Consider the following 13,291-nt stretch of genomic DNA (forward strand, 5'->3'; position numbering starts at 1 on the left):
CAAAACAGCTCAGCCCGGGGTTATCTCAAGATTGCATATGAGAACCGAAACCAAATGGCCCTTGACAAACAAAATGCCCTGAGTCCCATCCCACCACTCTCCCCGTGACTTTGAGTGCCAGACATCACAAATTGGCAGCAGAGACTTAGTTATCGCACCACCAGAGGTAAATATCCCTCATAGTGTAATCCACTTAGGCATAATCCTGCACCCTCACAGAGTCAGGAAATATAAACCGCAGGGTTTGGGGAGAAAAAGGGGGAATCCTCCAACGATACAGCTGGCCTGTAGGAGATCCGTCCCCCCCCTGTCCAGGACGCTGTACAGGGTAACTTCCCAGGGATTGAGCGACCTCACCTGAGAGAGAGAGGGTAAGTGACTAAGAAACATACGTACGGTATATGGCATGCTATTAAGTTTGTGATTGGTGCACTCGTTTATTAATATCTAGAGCGCTTGTGGTTTGTGTTGTTACTTGTCGGGATCATTTGTAGCTTGCAATAGTGTATCCCACTAATTTCTTTTAAACTGCAATAGTGTAATAGCCATTGTACACCTAGAACTTGCAATAGTGACGTATTGGACCTGTGAGTGAAGTCCAAATAAATTGTTAATTTGAACCTCACAGTGAAGTCCTTTTTTCCCGTTCGTCACACCAAGGGACACTCTCGACCATGCTCTGAAACATGCCAAAGTCTGCCCTTTGGAAATCCAAGGTGGCAGTTCTGCTGGCTCCCTGCCTTGCTTCATCAAGAATTGAAAATTCTATCCTTTCATGATCACTCTGCCCAACCTTTACATCCCCCACAAGACCTTCTCTGTTAACAAACAGTAGGTCCAGTAGGGCACTTCCCCTAGTTGGTTCCTTCACCAGCTGTGTTAGGAAGTTGTCTTCCACACACTCCAGGAACCTCCAGGACTGTTCCCTCTCTACTGCGTACTATTTCCAGCAGACATGTGGGAAGTTGAAGTCCCCCACAAGAACAAGGGCAGATGATCGTGAGACCTGTGCCAGCTGCTTATAGAATACTTCATCGGTTTCTACATCCTGATTAGGGGTCTATAACAAACTCCCATCACGATGTCTGCCTTATTGGCCTTCCCCTTAATTCTTACCCATACACACTCAACACTGTCATTCACACTGTTAAGTTCCAGACATTCAAAAGTGCCCCTAACATAGAGGGCCACCTCACCACCTCTCCTTCCTTGCCTATCACGTTCACAGACCCTGGTTCTCATGGGTGACTTCAACCACCCCGACATCTCTTGGAAGGGTAGCACAGCCAGGCAGAGGCAATCCAGGAGGTTCTAGGATTGCATTGATGACAACTTCCTTCTCCAAGTGGTTGAGGAGCCAACGAGGAGAGGAGTTATGCTGGATCTTGTTCTTACCAACAAGGAGGGGCTGGTAGACAGTGTCAAACTCAAGGGTAGCCTGAGCTGTAGTGACCATGAAAAGGTCGAGTTTGAGATCCTCGAGGCAGCGAGGAAGGTGTGCAGAAGGTTGACTGTCGTGGAGTTTGGGAGAGCTGACTTTGCCCTCTTGAAGAATCTGCTTGTTGTGGTGCCATGGGATGAAGCGCTGGAGGGAAGGGGGGTCCAAGAAAGTTGGTTAATATTCAAGGACCACCTCCTCCAAGCTCAGGAGCAATGCATCCCTACAAAGAGGAAGGCTGGCAGAAATCCAGGAGGCCTGCATGGATGAACAAGGAGCTCCTGGACATGACCAAAAGGAAAAAGGAGGCCTCTAGAGAGTGGAAATAGGGGCGGGTAGCCTGGGAGGTATACAGAGGAATAGTTCGAGCAGCCAGCGATCAGGTTAGACAAGCTAAAGCCCTGATGGAACTAAATCTGGCCAGGGACATTAAGACAAACAAAAAATCCTTCTTTAAGTATGTCAGCGAGAAAGGAAAGACTAGGGAAACTGTGGGCCCTCTCTGGAAGGAAATGCAAGAACTGGTTACCTGGGACAGAAACAGGGCTGAGGTAGTCAATGACTTCTTTGCCTCAGCCTTCACTGGCAAGGACTGCAGCCACACTACCCCTGACGCAGAATGCAAAGACGAGGATTGAGGAAATGGAGAACCACCCACTGTAGGTGAAGATCAAGTACGAGACCACCTGAGGAATCTGAAGGTGCACAAGTCCATGGGACCTGATGAGATACATCCATCCGCCTGTCCTGAGGGAGCTAGCAGATGAGGTCGCTAAGCCACTAGTCGTGGCGGTCTGGAGAGGTTGGTGCCGACTGGAAAAGGGGAAACATAAGCCCTAATTTCAACAAGGGAAACAAGGCAGACCCAGGGAACCACAGGCCAGTCAGTCTCACCTCTGTGCCTGGCGAGATCGTAGAGCAGATCCTCCTGGAAACTCTGCTGAGGCACGTAGAAAAGAGGGAGGTGATTGGTGACAGCCAGCATGGCTTCACCAAGGGCAAGTTATGCCTAACAAATTTGGTGGCCCTCTACGAAGGGGTTACAGTGGCAGTGGCCAAGGGGAGACCAGCTGATGTCATCTACTTGGATTTGTGCAAAGCATTTGACACTCTCCCATACCATATCCTGGTCTGTAAATTGAAGAGACGTGGATTTGACTAATGGACCGCTGGGTGGATAAAGAATTGGCTGGACGGTCGCACTCAAAGAGGTGCGGTCAACGGCTCAATGTCCAAGTGGAGAGCAGTGACGAGTGGCGTTCCTCAGGGCTCCGTACTAGGGCCTGTGCTGTTCAACGTCTTTGTCGGTGACATGGACAGCGGGGTCGAGTGCACCCTCAGCAAGTTTGCCGAGGATACCAAGCTGTTTGGCGAGGTGGACACACTGGAGGGGAGAGATGCCATCCAGAGGGACCTGGACAGGCTGGAGAGGTGGGCCCAAGCCAACCTCATGGAGTTGACCAAGGGCAAGTGCAAGGTGTTACATCTGGTTTGGAGCAATCCGAAGCACAACTCCAGGCTCGGCGGGGAATGGCTGGAGAGCAGCCCTGAGGAGAAGGACCTGGGGGTGCTGATTGACGAGAAGCTCAACATGAGCCAGCAGTGTGTAATCGCAGCCCAGGAGGCCAACCGTATCAGGGGCTGCATCAAAAGAAGTGTGGCCAGCAGGTCAAAGGAGGTGATTCTGCCCCTCTACTCCACTCTCGTGAGACCCCACCAGGAGTACTGCATTCAGCTCAGGAGTCCCCAGCATAAGAAGGACATGGACCTGCTGGAGCGCGTCTGGAGGAGAGCCACGAGTATGATCCAAAGGCTAGAGCACATCTCCTATGAGGAGAGGCTGAAAGAGTTGGGGCTGTTCAGCCTGGAGAAGAGAAGGCTCCGGGGAGATCTTATTGCGGCCTTCCATTCCCTAAAGGGGGCCTACAGGAGAGCTGAGGAAGGACTTTTTTCTAGGGCATGTAGCGATAGGACGAGGGGGAATGGCTTTAAACTAGAAGAGGGCAGGTTCAGATTGAACATTAGGAAGAAGGTTTTCACTCTGAGGGTGGTAAGGCACTGGAACAGGTTGCCCAGAGAGGTTGTTGAGGCCCCATCCCTGGAGGTGTTCAAGGCCAGGCTGGATGTGGCCTTGGGCAACCTGGTCTCGTGGGTGGTGTCCCTGCCTGCGGCAGGGGGACTGGAACTGGATGATCTTCAAGGTCCTTTCCAACCTAAACCATTCTATGATTCTATGATTCTATGACTCCATGTCAGGACACCAGATGTCGGCATGTTTCACGGTACCTACTGCGTTCTGCTGGCAAAGTTCCTCCTGGCAGACCTTGCTCCGCCTCTTTGCATGCAGCTCAGGCTACGTTTGGCTTTCTGGGCTGCAGGCGCACCGTGCCGGCTCACGTCTAGTTTCTCATCCACCAGTGCACCCCCAGCGTATGCGTCGGCAGGGCAGCGTGCGAACAGAGTAGGCCTTGGTGCCGTGCAAGCAGTGTTGAGCAACAACTGCAACATGGGTGTGCTACCAACACTGTCTTGCTGACAAATCCAAAACTGGCAGCATATGGGCTGCTAGGAAGAAAACTGACTCCCTCCTAGGCAAAACAACAACAGACAGTGTCTCTGTTGTGGCTTGATAGCAGCTTTGTGCCGCTCTGTTTTATTTGTGGCTTTGCCTTCTGTGGCATATTTGGTGTGCAGAGAGTGGAGGGACTGGGGCTGGTAGTGCCCTACACAGTACCCCTGTCCTGTGCAGCCCCGGACAGAGCTGGCACGGGGAGCAGAGGTGGGGGCGATGAGCTCTTGATGAGCCCCGTGGGTGCCTCTGTGGATCAGAATTTAGCAGTGCGGTCCCACCAGGGAAGCTGGGTTCCCCCAGGCCATCGGCGGGCCCCGTACCCAGCTGTCGGCCTGCTGACACCGTGGGCATCCTTTTCCCTGCCTGCCCTGATATGAAGTTTGGCTCAGAATTGGTGATTTTCTGGGATTGCTTCCGTTACGACCCAGAAGATGGTGCCACAGATCTGTATTTATTGCTATGCTAGGGTGGCATAATAAGTAATAAATAATAACAAATGGTAGCCTCCTGAAGCTGTCAGTCGAAGTCTGTTGTTGCACCCCAGACCCATACACTGGTGGGGCCGTCTCATGCCCTTGCAGGAGGATGAGGGCGCTGGTCTTGGGGCAAAGAGGGGGCGTTCAGTGTCTTGGGGGTCTGGAGGTCGTGGGGCTGGTCCTGAATGGACAGCTGGCTGAGTTCGGCAGCGCTGGAAGCAGTGGTGGGGGTGGGGCTGGGCAGGCCAGGTGGCTGTCCAGGATGGCAGGTGCCAGTTCCTCGGTGCTCCTTGGCATGTGGGCTGGTCGTCCAGGCACAGGTGATGGCTGCCGGTGTTGGATCCAGCTCTCAGGGGTTCTGGGATGGGCTGTGCGGCTGTCCGGGTGTGGGATGCAGCTGCTAGAATTGTGCGGGGATCCTTAAACTCGGGCGAGGCACCTGTGGAGAGAGGAGGCTGCTGAGGTCCCACTGCGCTTGCTGTGCCGGCTTGGTGTGAGGGTTTGGGACAGTGCTGGGCTCCCCGGGGGGTGTGGGTGCCCAGCTGCATGTGGGGAGCTCCATGCAGAAAACCGGGGTCTCTGTTTCACTTGGCTGGGGCTCTGCTCGCCCGCCTTTGGCTTCTCTCCTCTCTGTCCTCACCATCCTGACCTGGCTGCTCTGCATGTGCCGGGAAGGAGACCGAGGGGACCAAAGCTGGCCACAGCACTGCAGGGCCAGCAGAGCCTCCCCTTTGCCTTTCTCAGCGTGTCTGGCAAAAAACAGCACTTGGCTCCCCTGCCCGTACCAGACCAGACAAGGGGACAGGCTCCACTTTCTGTACAGTGAGGTTCTCTCCATGCTCTCTTCAGAATACATATCTGAAGAGAGACACATACACCTGCACAGACAAAACCCCTGCTGTTGCTGAGAACACGCACGCCGGCAGTGTTGGGTTGCGCCTGACTCTCTCTCTCCAAAACAAGGCGGAAAACCGGGAAGCTTCCTCACAACAATCTGCGTTGCTGGGACATCTTGGCGAGGTGAACATCTGGGATTTACGGCATCACCTGATAGTTTGGCAAGTAACTAATTCAGCACCCCACAATACCCGACCTCTAAATGCTTCCTGTCTAATAGCTGCCATCTAGTACAGAAGTTGGCACCTCCCCTCCCCCCCCGACCCCCGCTAAAACCCACCCAACTTACTTTTTTCTATTCATCCACAACCTGATCGCACAACACAACAACATTCCAAACAGGATGGAGCCTAAGATTGCCATTGCGCCTTCTATGCAGTAATTCTGGAAATTGTTATGGTCTGTAGCATGTGTCCTTCTCTTGCCATCCACACCTGGAGGAATAATTCTGTAAGTTAGTGTGTCCTGCACGCTGTGTCTCGCCCCCAGCTCTCCCTCCCCAGCCAAGTACCCACACCCCGAAGGGACGGAGGCAGGCCCTCTCAGGAGATACCGGGGCCTTGCTCTCCCTCTTTGCCTTTTCACCAGCACAGACGCTGCTTGCATGCCCCCCGTTTTCAGGACTTGTTGCCCTGTAAGACTGCTCAGTACCTGGGTTCTTTTGAAGCAAATCATGTATCCCAGCGCGTTGGGTGTCCCCGGGGTTGGGCAGTGCTGCCAAAATCAGAGAAAGGTAAAGCCTCAGCATGGTTCAGGCACAGAGCATGCAGAAGGACGGTGCAGGTTCGTCTCTAAGCTGTGACACCCGGTGATTTTGATTCAGGATGTTAGATGACCGAGGGACAGCAATTACCTGTCACACCTCTCTGTTGAATTGCCCTCATTTTCTCATCAGAGCCTGGCACTGCCAGACTGCCTCCTTCCTGAAGCGCCTCCTTCTCCACAGTCCCACGGTCTGTCTCTTTTCAAAGAAAGTAGGATGGTTTCATTCATTTCATTGGTGTCATTCATGGAGAAAAATGTGAGCGCTAGACTGTTTTCAGTTTGCCAGCGTACACAAGAGCCCACAGTGCCCCAAAAGAAGCAGAAAACCACCCCCAAGTTATCTAAAGCACAACTCAAAACAGACAGCGAAACCACCCGAGACGGAATTCACAACCCTTCGTTTGAGCTGCCTTCAAGTTCCGCGTCCAGCCTCAAGCTGGGTGTCCAGCTTTCACCTGTCCCTGACCCCGAGGTGTCACTGAGCATCCTCAGACATCAAGAAGAACAACGGAGATCGAACAGGCTTTCAAGCTGGGGCTGCCCCGATCCTGGCCGCACCACGCCTGCAGCCCAGGCACAGTGTGCCCGTCCCAGCGACCCCAAGCTGCCTGCGCATCCTCTCCACCGGCCAAGGGCACTCGCCTCTGGCGACTGGCAGGGCGCTGGCCCTCTCACGGCTTCTCTGCAATCAGCTCCTTGGCAAGTTCCTCACACACTCAAGGCGTGAGCACTGCCAGTTCCTGCCAGCTGGACACCAACGCCTGCCCAGAACAGCTCTGACGAGTAATGCGAGAGCTGGGGCAGCAGCTGTCCCTGGACCTCAGCTGGAACCGCAACTGGCAGCAGAGACTCTGGACCATCTCTGCCTGCAGCTCACCAGTGGCTGCACGGCGTTAAATTGATTGTGGCTGCGGTGATGTTCTGATCAATCTCATCCCGCTGTGTAGGCTACGGCTCGTGTATACCGGCATCTAAAACCTCAGCTTCCCAAGCCTTTGAGTTAAGAGTGACATATGCCCACCACGTGCTGCTTTGTCCAATTCCTCGAGGAGTTCCTTTATGACTTCTGCTGACTGCTGGGAAGATTTTCTTCTTTCACTTTTATGCTTTGCTCTTTGAGAACCTTAACGGAAAGTACGAGGTTAAATTTCTCACAAGTAAAATATTGAAAACTGTCTGTGAATTCAGTCAAAACTGACTACTCACCCCTGCGATGCCAGGTGAGCTCCCGCGCCGGATGGAGCTCAGAAGCTGGAAAAGACCTCTCTCTACTCACATCTGCAACCAAACAGCCATGAGAACTTTGCATCATACCTTGGGATATACACTGTCATAACCGAATTACACAACATGTAAGGGGATCATGGAATGAGAGGGCACGCGTGATGCAGGTCTCTATTCTCACACCCACAAGAGATGCCTCGCTCCTATTTGGGCTTTCAGGTGGAAGCTCTCAAAGGACGTAAAAACCCATGACGTACCCACACCATCTCCCTCAGCCTCAGCCCTGGAAGCCAGTAGGGAAGCTGGATATCCACCGCCTCCAGCCACGTCTGTAAACAAACAGAACAGAGCAGCTCCCATGAACTGTTTCAACAGACTTCTTCAGATGTGAGTGCAGTTCAAAGCCGGGACTGAGCCATGGCACACGTCTTTCCCTTCCATTCAGGATCATTGTGCACAGTCACTGGGTGCCTGTACCATGCCCGTGAAAAACAAAGCCTGCACGGAGCTGTTGGGAGAAAGGACTCCCTGGAGCTCACACCAGCTCTAAACTCAACCCCGACAAGCCCACTGGCTTTGCAGCAGGCACTGGAAGCAGCTCCGGCTTGGAAAGGCTGGGCAAGAATGCTTTGCAAGGCAGAGTGCCCTGCGGCACATCACTGAGCATGACCCACTCTCTCTCTGCTCTTCCACAGGTCTGAGCATTGGCCAAGAAAATATTGAGTTACATTTCAGAGGTACAGAATATGAAAACCCAAATGCTCGCTCGTTCAAGAGCCATACCTGTGGGATCGCCCTGAGGCTCCCGGACAAGATCCGTCTTAGAAGTCGGGTGGCCGTCGGCTACAGGCACAGCTGCAATCAAGCGCATTTCCATTAGATGTTGTGATCTACTTCATTCTCAGTGATCTGCAGTGACTGCAGCGGGGGAGGTAATGCCGTGGGACCCAGACGTGGGTGGAGATTTCCAAAGCTGCAGAGGGGCCTGGGTGACCTGTTGGCTGGCACCTGGCAGCTCTCAAAATACGGCTTCCAGGCCACGTGCATGTCCATCCTCAAGGACAGGATGGACAAACATTCGGCCCTCTTGGGGATTCCCTACTGGGAGATCTCTACTGCGCTCAAAAGAAGCCCACATGAAAGCACTGGAGGAAAAGGTCTAGTGGAGAAAAGCCCGCTGGCCAGCGAATGGCTGCACCAGTGCTGCCCCATCTGCTCCCCGGGCTGTGGGCTGGGGCTGTGTGTCCAATGGGGGCCTGGATTCGCCCAAGGAGAACACTGCAGGTCTCAAGCAGCGATGCTCCTGTATTCCTGAGCAGACATCTCCCACAAACATAGGTCTCCGAAGCTGAAAGACGAGATGCAGTGTGGGAGTGGCAGAACCATGGCCCCGGCCATGGCTGTGCCCAGCCTGGGGAAGAAGTGCTCCTGCACTGCCTCTCTGTCCTTGACACGCAGGCTGGAGGAAGGCTGCTCAAGCCCAGGGCGGCACCAGGCCAGCTCTAGGGACACTTTCTCATGCCGATGTGCTGGTCCCGGCCCCACCATTCACCTGGAAAATGCCCATGCAGCAGCCACAGCCCTCTGCACGTCCCTGTGGGGTATCTGCCTCCCACTGCCTTCAGAGCTGGCCATGGCTCACCCATCCCTGCTGCCCTCCCGGCCCTGCCCCACCCGGCCCCAGCCCCGCTGCCACAACGAGGTGCGGTGGGTGCTGCACCACACTGCCCGGCTGTGTGATGGCCCTCGCCCACCCGCCTACCTAATCCCTGCGCTCTCCATGGAGCAGCCCAGGCATCCCGGGCTTGCAGGACCACCAGGAGGAGGATAAGGAGGCGAGCGGGGGACATGGTCCCCTGCACTATGCCACTGCCGCTGCTGCTCCGGACACTCCTCCCACTGCTGACAGCGTGCTTCTATTGCCGCCGCTGCTGCTGCTGCTAGTGCTGCTGCTGCTGCTGCTGCTGCTGCTGCTGGCACTGCCACACCAGTGCCCACGGTACAGCTCTGCACAGCAGCGCGTGGCACAGCGGGGCTCTGTGACCTCACAGCCAGGCCTCCTCACCGCAGCTACGCCCCTGGGGCACCGACCCTCCTCCAAGCACTGCCCCCTGGTGAACCAGCTGTGACACCTCTGAGCCTGAGCACAGCAAAACTGACCAACCCAGGCTCATCCCCATGGACTTACATGCAAAACACTGCTTTTTGGCTTGGAAGGGAGTCTGGCCGAAACGCTCCCGCAACAGACACACTTTGCTACATCTCTTTGCAAGTCCTGGCTCTGTGTTGTCAAATGGGGCACAAGACAGCAAACAAAAGCCCAGCTTTACTCAGCATGTAAGCCTTTTGCCTGCGTGCCCTGGGGCGGTTCCCTCTGGTGCACAGCAAAATACATGCGAAAGCTGCATCCCAGTCACGTACAGCCATTGCCAATGAACGACTGAGCCTGCAAACTAGTGCACGTCCTCTTTGTACACCCATGTGGAGGGAGCAGAAGCGGAGAAGGGTGGGCCTATTTTGGGAGCAGCACTGCCGATGGGAGTGCACAGGCCGCCGGGCTGGCTGGGGTATACCGCGTGCTCGGCACAGGAGGAGGAGCGCTGGGAAGGGGTGCTTGTAAAGATCATCATGGCAGCCCGTGATGATAGGGAAAGCCTCTTCTGCCTCCCTCCCGTACCCTTGACTTGCATCACGTCCCTTGGAGTGGATGGTGAGACTCTGGTGACAGATATTTGTCTAAAAACAGTACTGAAAACGAAACCGTTGAAATAGCAATGCATCTTTTTTGCTCTTGCTTGTGAGTCAAATGGAGTATCTCTGACCTCACAGGAACACTGGTTCTCCAGACTCCCATGGGCTATAGCTAAACGTGTCTGGAAGAGCAGTCCAGGGTCAGTTCTGTTGTCCCATCCATGCGGACACCGGATTTGTCAACGTGCTGGCTGTGCTCAGATGTGCCCCCTGATCCTAAGGGTGGCAAAGACAGTTCTCCACAAGCAGAAAGCGGGGAGCTGCAGCCATTTGGCAGTGTCCCAGCGATGGAAAAATTAATGCCCCTACAAAACCTTGTGCTGGAAACCAAGGGACTGGGATCACGGCAGGATTGTGTGCATGTTCTCTTTTGTCTCGCTTGAGAGACAGAGAGAACCAGAAGACCATCCACCCTAAGGGTACCAATACCAATGCAGGCAGCCTGGGGAACAAACAGGAGGAAGCGGGGCTCTGCGCTCAGTCAGAAAGTTACGATATCATAGGAATAACTGAAACATGGTGGGACGACTCACATGACTGGAGGATCGCGACGACTGGCTGTTCTGTAAAGAGAGGCAGGGAAGAAGAGGAGGAGGAGTCGCACTCTGTGTTTAGGAGGTTCTTACAGTAGGCGTCTGCTACTGACCTCCAAACCAAGACGATAAGGCCAATGAAGCAATATTTGGGTCACTTAAGCAAGCTTTGGGTCAACAGACCCTGGTTCTTATGGGATGAGCAGTTAGTGGAAGCCACCTGGCTAGTCAACACCCGGGGAACCGTCAGCCGAGCTGGTCCCGCTCTACACAACCGATTAAATCAATGCACCATTTCCCACGGATCAACTGAATACAAGCATCTGTGGTTACCTGTTTTCACAAGAGGCACATGCTGCTTCAACTTCTATCTTTTGGGCTGTTACCTATGAGAAAATGGAAGCATATTTTATTGTCAGAGGAAATCATGAATTGCAAAGTCAGCTCATGGCCCACTTTGCCTCTCCATGCACGTACCTAGCAAACAGCCCAGGAAGTGTTACAGAGGTGATTAGCAAAGCAATGCCACAACACCTCAAGAGATCCCGTAACTAAACGAGTCTGTCCCTTGGCGGTGCTTTCATAGCCCCACAAACCTTGGGGCTCCATGCTTTTGTGTCCAGTTCTGGGCCCCTCAGTTCAAGAAGGACAGAGAGCTGCTGGAGAGAGTCCAGCGTAGGGCAACTAAGATGATTAAGGGAGTGGAGCATCTCCCTTATGAGGAAAGACTGAGGGAGCTGGGTCTCTTTAGTTTGGAGAAGAGGAGACTGAGGGGTGATCTTATTAGCGTTTATAAATATATAAAGGGGGAATGTCATGAGGATGGAGCCAGGCTCTTCTCAGTGGCGACCAGTGATAGGACAAGGGGTAATGGATTCAAGCTGGAACACAAGAGGTTCCACTTAAATTTGAGAAGAAACTTCTTCTCAGTGAGGGTGACAGAGCACTGGAACAGGCTGCCCAGGGAGGTTGTGGAGTCTCCTTCTCTGGAGACATTCAAAACTCGCCTGGACACCTTCCTGTGCAACCTCGTCTAGGTGTTCCTGCTCCGACAGGGGGATTGGACTAGATGATCTTTTGAGGTCCCTTCCAATCCCTAGCATACTGTGATACTGTGATACTGTGATACTTTCCTGGCAACTTAATCCTCAAAACAACTTTTTTTCACTCGCACCAGCACTGTTGTACTTTACAAAAGTAAAATTTACTTTTAAAAGGTAGAATGTATTATAGAAGGTAGAATTACTCATTAAGCAAGAGCTAAAAGCTGTAAAAAGGTTGCAAGGCCTTGCAAAACAAGACACTTTGTATAAACAATACATGCCTTGCTCATGAAAGTACCCTTGAAGAACAGAAGGCTGATAACAAGGGAAGACCCCTACGCAGAAAGCACCAAAAGCGGCTGAAAACCAGACAGCTGCTGCAAGAAGCCCAAAGTCAACAAAGATTTGCAGTAACCGGGGGAAAGCTAAAGACATCGTGACCACTGGCTCAATTAGACTGAATAGAACTGCCCCCCCCACTGCACTGGAGCACGCGCACATCAACTCAAGTACATTCTGGTTTTAAATGAAAGCGAGAGATTGTACTAACCAACAGAAATTGTTAAGATAAGGTGCTAAGCAGTAATTGTAATTAAGGGCGTGTGTTTTGGTGTTTTGAATTGTATTCCAAAGAGTTTGCAGGCCGGTGTGCTGGCCTTGTGGGATACCACCTAGCACCCATCATCCGATTTAAATAAGTACCTCTGCTCTGGGCGTACATGGGCATTAATTAACAATTGCTGCTCTCAACCGGGGCTTAGGCTGTGTGCAAGTACAGTACCGACCCAGATACAAAGCTCAGGGTGTCACTTAATGCCCAGTGCCACATACACGGTACCTTCTTCAATTGCCTCCTCTCGATCAACTCTTTTCCAGGCTCTTCCATCTCGTCCCAGCTCAGACACCTCCCCTCCGGCTCAGCGCTAACTGGGGACCAACGATCCGGGAGGCAGCAGCACGACATGCTCTCACTGGGGTTGTGGGGTTGTCCCTGGGATTGAGCCCTCGGGCCCAGGGCCGGTGAACTGGGCCATGGCCAGGCCCGTGGGCGGTGATGTCTCCAGGGCCCCCCTGACGCGACCATGGGACGTACCTGCTCTGGCGCCTGCAGTTGTCCTGGGCTTGGCCTGGTCCCGGTCCTATGCCTACCCTCTATCCATAGGTCCCGGACCCGGTCCCTGTCCCTGTCCCTGTCCCTGTCCCCGACCCCGTCCCCGTCCCCGTCCCCGTTCCTGTTCCGGTCTCTGTCCCTGTCCCCCCTCGCTCCAGCTGCCCCTCCCCCTTTCTCCTCAGGCCCCTCAGCTCCCCTCCGGCCCCACCCCCGGCCGCCTGTGACTGACAGGCCGCCTCCGGCTCTGCTGATTGGCTCAGCCCTGGCCAATGGCAGCCTGTTTCCTGGCTGGCTGGGGGTTGCTTCCCTGTAGCTTTTGGGAGGGTTCTGGAGGACTCTTTGGAGGAATAAAGTGAAATGCCAGAAGCTTCTGTCCAGGCCCTCTCCTGAGGAGACAGGCCGTCCTGGACAGGGCCCTCTCGGGACATACCTGGACTCCTCCCAGGCATCTCCTGGAGGGTTTAGTGCTCCCCGAGCAGGG

The 13,291-nt window shown here is 53.8% G+C and overlaps 1 long non-coding RNA gene across 1 annotated transcript; it reads right to left on the reverse strand.

The window, feature by feature from the left end:
• Positions 1-7,352: 7,352 nt before the first annotated feature.
• LOC309681820 lies at positions 7,353-12,856 on the reverse strand. Its single transcript, XR_014270070.1, has 4 exons — positions 12,793-12,856; positions 10,990-11,042; positions 8,156-8,227; positions 7,353-7,426 (listed from the first exon to the last, which is right to left on the reverse strand). It is a non-coding gene; the product is annotated as an uncharacterized lncRNA (long non-coding RNA).
• Positions 12,857-13,291: the final 435 nt, after the last annotated feature.

Source organism: Vanellus vanellus (genome assembly GCF_965231255.1).
Source record: "Vanellus vanellus genome assembly, chromosome: 26".
NCBI lineage: Eukaryota > Metazoa > Chordata > Aves > Charadriiformes > Charadriidae > Vanellus > Vanellus vanellus.